Source organism: Cibotium barometz, chromosome 38 (assembly GCF_041138505.1).
Source record: "Cibotium barometz isolate CiBa-2024 chromosome 38, ASM4113850v1, whole genome shotgun sequence".
Taxonomy (NCBI): domain Eukaryota; kingdom Viridiplantae; phylum Streptophyta; class Polypodiopsida; order Cyatheales; family Cibotiaceae; genus Cibotium; species Cibotium barometz.
Window position 1 is genome coordinate 42746571 of NC_141083.1, and position 6795 is coordinate 42753365.

Genomic DNA, 6795 nt, shown 5'->3' on the forward strand with positions numbered 1-6795 from the left:
GCATAGATGTAAATGTGGATGTAGATGTGGATGTATGTGAATGTGAATGTAGATGTGAATGTGGAATGTGGATGTATAGATGTGGATGTATGGGAATGTGAATGTGGATGTATGTGAATGTGAATGTAGATGTGGATGTATAGATGTGAATGTGGAATGTGGATGTGGATGTGGATGTATGTATGTATGTGGATGTGGATGTGGATGTATGTGAATGTGAATGTAGATGTGGATGTATGTGAATGTGAATGTAGATGTGAATGTGGAATGTGGATGTATAGATGTGGATGTATGGGAATGTGGATGTGGATGTATGTGAATGTGAATGTAGATGTGGATGTATAGATGTGAATGTGGAATGTGGATGTATGGATGTGTATGTATGAATGTGGATATGGGATGTGGATGTATAAATGAGGATGTGAAAATGGAGGTAAGCATGTAGATGTGGATGCATGGATGTGAATGTGGATGTGGATGTGGATGTGGATATGGATATGGGATATGGATGTGTATGTATGAATGTGGATATGGGATGTGGATGTATAAATGAGGATGTGAAAATGGAGATAAGCATGTAGATGTGGATGTATGGATGTGAATGTGGATGTGGATGTGGATGTATGGATGTGGATATGGATGTGAAAATATGATATGTGATGTGAAGGAATCTGAAGTGAAGAGATGGAAAAAGGAGGTGATTGGATGAGTACACATATACATGGAATGTGGAATAAGTAATGTGGATTAATGAGGGACAATGTGGAAAAATGAGAGTTAATATAGAAACTGTATTTGTAAACTGTTTGTAAATGCTGTTTGTAAATGGCTGTTTTATGTCAAGAATGCTGGGGAAGCATTTTGACCGTCTTGTGATTAAGGTCGTGGAGACCTAACTGATAAAGTTGCAACTGCTGACGGAGAGTCAATGGAGGACGTCTCGCGTAGCAAGGTCGACCGAGGTCTTGACCAGCCTCGGTTCGATTAAAATGGTGAGCTTCCGGTACGGTGGATGAGGGACCAAGGAAGCGGCCTATGAGTGAAGCGCTAGGTCACCTGCGAAGGATCCTAGAGGGTGCTGACCATACGGTGCTCGGGCTCTGGGTCGCCTAGGATACCCACGCGTGCGTCGAGGAAGATATTGGAACAAGGAGTAAGAGTTGTTTTGTGAAACCGGGCATGGATCTGGTTGACTGACCTTGCTGGTCCTTAACGGATGAGTCCATGGCTCTTTTATATGGATCTGTTGGTTGATCTTGCTGATCTTCAACGAGAGTCCATCTTGATAAGTGATTATATTGCCGAGTATTATGGGCTAGGAACTATAGAAACGGCCCCTGAGTAGTCAGGTGGTGAGCGTTCTAGTTGCCAATGATGCCATAGATACTCTGATGAAGGAATGATGGAAAATTTGAGAATCAATCGGATAATTTGGAAGACTGTGATCAGTGGTACTATGGTTTCATTAAAGGATTGTTTTAAAGTTAGCTGATGCTAAGAAAAAGGCAATTTCATATTGGGTGTGTAAGTGGTGTGCCTAATTTTATGTTTGCATGAACTTCCGGCTAGGGGGCCTTGGAACTCTTTTCCTTGGTACCCGGGACAAAACCTAACCAAATTCCAAATTGGATCCCATCACTACAGTGGTTGGGCGGTTGGCTAACCCATGGGATCGGATGGGGTTAGGCTGGACTGATGGATCCGTAAATCGAGATTTAAATTCTATTATTACGATAGATGAAGTAAATCCCGGATAGAAATTGTTCTATGGATAGGAATCAACGGCTGTGCCTCTTGATGGGGAAAAAAGCGTTGATCCCAATGATTCAAGTGCAAGTTCTTCCTTGATTTGACCAAGTACCGTTAAAGGTGCAGTCAGATCAGTTGATCCGTAACGATCTTGACTACGTTAGAGTAAAGAGTTATCCTGGTGGAATCGCCCATGCTTTCCGGGTAAAGGAAGTTTTTTCGGTTTCGGTTTTGGACAAACCGACGGATTAGTCTCTTGTCCGGATATCCGTGGGCGAGGCCCCGAATGTGGGACCCCTGTCCCACGCGAGAAGTGCTACCTCCGCTGCTAGTACCCGAATCCGTTGCTCGGTGGGAACAGGGGGATCTCACAGTACGCATGCTAAATGTATGTCAAGCTACATGGAGCATCATTCGAATAAGCGTTCAAGGGAGACTATTTAAAAATTAGAGGAATTTCATTTCATTGTCTTGTCTTATGGGTGTTGAGATATCGAGCTCGTCTAGTGAGGCGGTGGACACTGATGACCCGCCTGGGGGATAGGCCCCACACTTACACCACTGGCATGGTTGGTGAGACCTTGGGTGATATGCGGCCAGTGGGATGACAGGCTGTGTGACAGCCATTCTAGAGACTGGCATAGTTATAGCGTCAGCTCATTTTAGTCGGGTTCACACTATAGAGAACCCGTGTATGTATTGGTTGAGTACCTTTCATATTATGTGTACTCTTATTCTTGTATATGGTGTGTTGAGTGTTGAGTAGAGAAGAAGAAGATTTCAGTCTCTCACCTTGTGTGTTCTCTATTAGGGTTTTGTGAGTGTGTGTGTGTGTGCTTGCAAGAGCTCAAGCTCTCTTCCCCCTGCATCTTTTCATGGTATCAGATCCTGGTTCGTGCTAAGGGCTGAGCTGCAAGCAAGAGAACCACAAGAAGCGGTACGAGGGTAAGAGCTTCAACTACTCTTTCCAATTTGTGTTCGTGACTACACCCTTGTCGGGAGCTCTACGGGAGGCACCGGCAATGATCTCTGATTGAGGAGCTTTCTTCGCGGGAGTAAAGCTATAGGGCAACTATACTGTCCTATCGTTTCGGGTGCGTCTGGACCTCCGTTTTTCAGAAAGCAGGCAATTTCGAGCACTGCGGGTAAGTCATCGATTCTCTACAGAACTCTGTTTTAAGAACTGCAGGAAGACAGATTGACTGTGCAGACACTGTGGGTGCTGCAAAGAGGTCTACAGTTGCCATGGTGTATGTATGCACATTGAAGTCACTGGTTGTGACATTTGAGAGTACTACAGTATCGCTGTGCAGGAAATACAGCGAGTTGTGCAGAAAAACCAGAGTGCAGTTTCTAGTAAAATTGTGTGTTTGGCAAGATGTCAAATGATGGGATAACCCAGATTGTGGCTGAGAAGCTTGATAAGAATAACTTCCATGTTTGGAGGTTCAGGTTGACGAACTTCCTGATGGGAAAAGTCTATTGGGACTACATAGAAGGTGAGCATAAAGAGGCACCGGAGATATCGGATATAAATCCGACTGCTCTGCAGATGTGAAAGAGTTTAAAGACTGGAACCAAGGAGCCAGGAAGGTTATGTATTGGCTCTCCATTAGTATACAGGACACCATGATTGGGCACATTCAGGATGCCAAGTCCCCCAAGGAGGCGTGGGACACCTTGGTAAAGCTCTATGAAACAAATACCAAGGCACGTAAGATACAGTTGAAGAATGAACTTCATACTGTGGAGAAAAAGAGCATGTCTGTGAATGACTATGCGTTGAAGATAAAGGGTATTGTGGAATCCCTTGCATCTATTGGTGTGTCAGTAGTAGATGATGATGACAAGGTGGAAGTCTGTCTACGTGGTCTCGGGCCACAATACAAGGCATTCAAGACGTCTATTCAGACTCGGGAAAACATTCCCAACTTTACAGATTTGGTGTCTATGCTGATTATCGAAGAGAAGAGCTTGGGTGAAGATCAACAGTCTTCACAAAGCAAAAACAGTTCAGAACAACAGGCCTTCTACACGAGTTCAGGAAGAGGACAAGGTAGAGGAGGCCGTGGACGCTATCAAGGAGGTGGCCGAACAGGTAATCAAAATTATGGTCAGCAGCAGCAGCAACAACAACAGTCCCAGAATCAACAACAACAACAACAACACGCAGGTGGAAGAGGCAAATTCAGAGGCAAGGGGAGTCAAAGAGGCCGTGGAAATTGGCAAAGGCAATATAATGATGCACGTGAATGCTATTATTGTGGTAAGCCTGGACATGTGCAGGCAGAATGTTATAAGAAGCAGGTTGACATGCAAAATGGGAAAGTGCAGCAAAACAACTATGCATCCTCAAGCAGAAATAATGAGGATAATGAAAGGTTGTTTGTTATGCAGCATGTCGTGAATGCCATGTCTGAACATGTTGATGCAGCACAAAAAGATAATGTATGGTATGTGGATTCAGGCGCTTCAAACCACATGACGAGTCATGGGGAGTGGTTCAAGGAGATGAAAAACCTGGAAAGACCAGGTTTTGTGGAAATAGGGGATGACACTGCTCATCCAATTGCCCACGTTGGAGATGTGCCATTGTCTATGCAAGATGGCAAAGTGAAGTACCTTGCAGATGTACTTCATGTACCGAACATAACAAAGAATCTGGTTTCAGTTGGCCAGATGATTGAGCAGGGTTTGCAGGTTCGGTTTAACCCTGATGGGTGTTATGTTGAAGATTTCAAAGACAAGTGCAGGTTGGTTACAAAAGGCAACAGAGTGGGCAGAATGTTTACGTTGAATGTAGACATGCCTGAAATGAGTGCTGCGATGTTTGCAAATGGTTCAGGAATTGTTGCAGACACGGACATTTGGCATAAAAGGATTGGACATGTAAATGTGCAGAGATTGAAGTCTATGCAGACAAAAGGAATTGTGATAGGGCTGCCAAAATTTAAAGTGGAAGGTATGCAAAAAATATGTGAAGCATGCCAATTTGGGAAGCAAACAAAGCATGTGTTTCCACGTAAGAGATATGTGAGCAGAAATGCACTAGATGTTGTACATTCAGATGTATGGGGTCCTACGAAGACCATATCTATGGGAGGCTACAGGTATTATGTGACTTTCATTGATGATCACACAAGGAAAGTGTGGATATATTTCATGAAGGAGAAGAGTGAGGTGTTCACTCACTTTCAGAATTTCAAAGTTTTGGTTGAAAAGCAAACAGGGAAATATGTAAAGTGCCTAAGGTCAGATGGAGGGGGAGAGTACTTCTCCAATGAGTTCTCTGAATTTTTGAAGAAGAATGGTATTCGGAGACAATTTACATGCAGATACACTCTGCAGCAAAATGGAGTTGCTGAGCGAAAAAACAGGCACATTGCTGAGATTGCGCGAGCATTGATGGAAGAGAAGAATATGCCGCATTGCTATTGGGCTGAGGCTGTTTCTACAGCTGTATACATCATGAACAGGACTCCAACTGCAGCCATACATGATGTAACTCCAGAGGAGAGGTTTACTGGCAGAAAACCAAATTTGTCTCATCTGAAAGTCTTTGGTGGATGCATTGCATATGTGCATGTGCCAGATGAGCTGAGAACTAAGCTCGATCCAAAAGTTGAAAAATGTGTGTTTATTGGATACTCCCTTGAGCAAAAGGGATACAGGTGTTATAACCCTGCTACACGTGAGTTGAGGGTAAGCAAGGATGTTGTCTTTGATGAGATGAGCAGCTGGTATGCTACTGAAAAAGAAGCTATTGGGGCTGATGTGAGTGGAAGTGTGGTTGCACAGAATGCAGGTCAGCAATCACAGTCTTTGAGTGGACCAGGAGAGTCCTCATCTAGTGGGTCTATTGATAGACTATCTAGTGGCAGGCTGCATCATAATATCAGTCCTGCAAATGTGATTAGTACATCACGTAAAGGAAAAGAGAAAGTGGTTGAGCCCCTTGGTATGCTTGACATTTCTGCAGGGCATTCTCATGCTGATGGAGAGTCTAGTGGCTCAGATATGAGCCTTGATGAGGAGCTTGGGATCCCAGCTATGAGAACACCTGGTGTAAAGAAGGCTATGGAAGCCATGAATGAAAAGCTGCGAAGATCAGGGAGAGTGAAGAACCCTGTGCAGAGATTTACATATGATGGTTATGTGGCACATCACTATGCATATATGGCAAAGGTTGTGCAGGTTGTAGAGCCCACATGCATTGATGAGGCTGTTGGAAATGTGTGTTGGGAGAAAGCTATGGATGAGGAGATGGATGCACTATATGGAAATGAAACCTGGGATTTAGTGCAATTGCCTGAAGGCAAGAAAGCCATTGGGGATGCAAGTGGGTGTACAAAGTTAAACATAACAGTGATGGAAGCATAAACAGGTACAAGGCTAGATTGGTAGCCAAAGGATATGCGCAGACATATGGGATTGATTATAAGGAAACTTTCAGCCCAGTTGCCAAGATGGAAACGGTGAGAGTTGTGATAGCAGTGGCTGCGTCAAAGCAATGGTCTTTACATCAGATGGATGTAAAGAATGCATTTGTGCGCTTTTGCCGCACAGGTCATAGCTGGGGACTTGCCGGACACCGTATGCGAGCCACAAATGGCTGCAAGCATACAACCAGGAAGGCAAGCTCAAAATAGAATGCAAAAGGTGTGTCACTCACCGCTTAACTGCCGCCTTGAAGGATTCCCGCGTCGCAGCCATGAAGGAGGAGCCGCCGTCGCCACTCTACCGCCTCACCGCCGTCGCCGTGCCGCTACACAGTGCGCTCGATCGCTCTCTCACTCTCTCTCTCTCTCTCTCACACACACACGCAGGAGAAGGAAACCAAAGAGATAAGGCAAGAGCACTCTTCTATTCACAACACATGAGAATGAGGATTTTAGGGTTACATTTGACTCTTATAGGTGACTTGGCCGTTCACACTTGGGCGCCCATACATGGCCGGCCGACCCTAACCCCTATCCTACTGATATCCAAGGTGCGCCTCTCATCAGCGATCACCCAATCCCTTTATCCTTAACATATGGTGCCGAC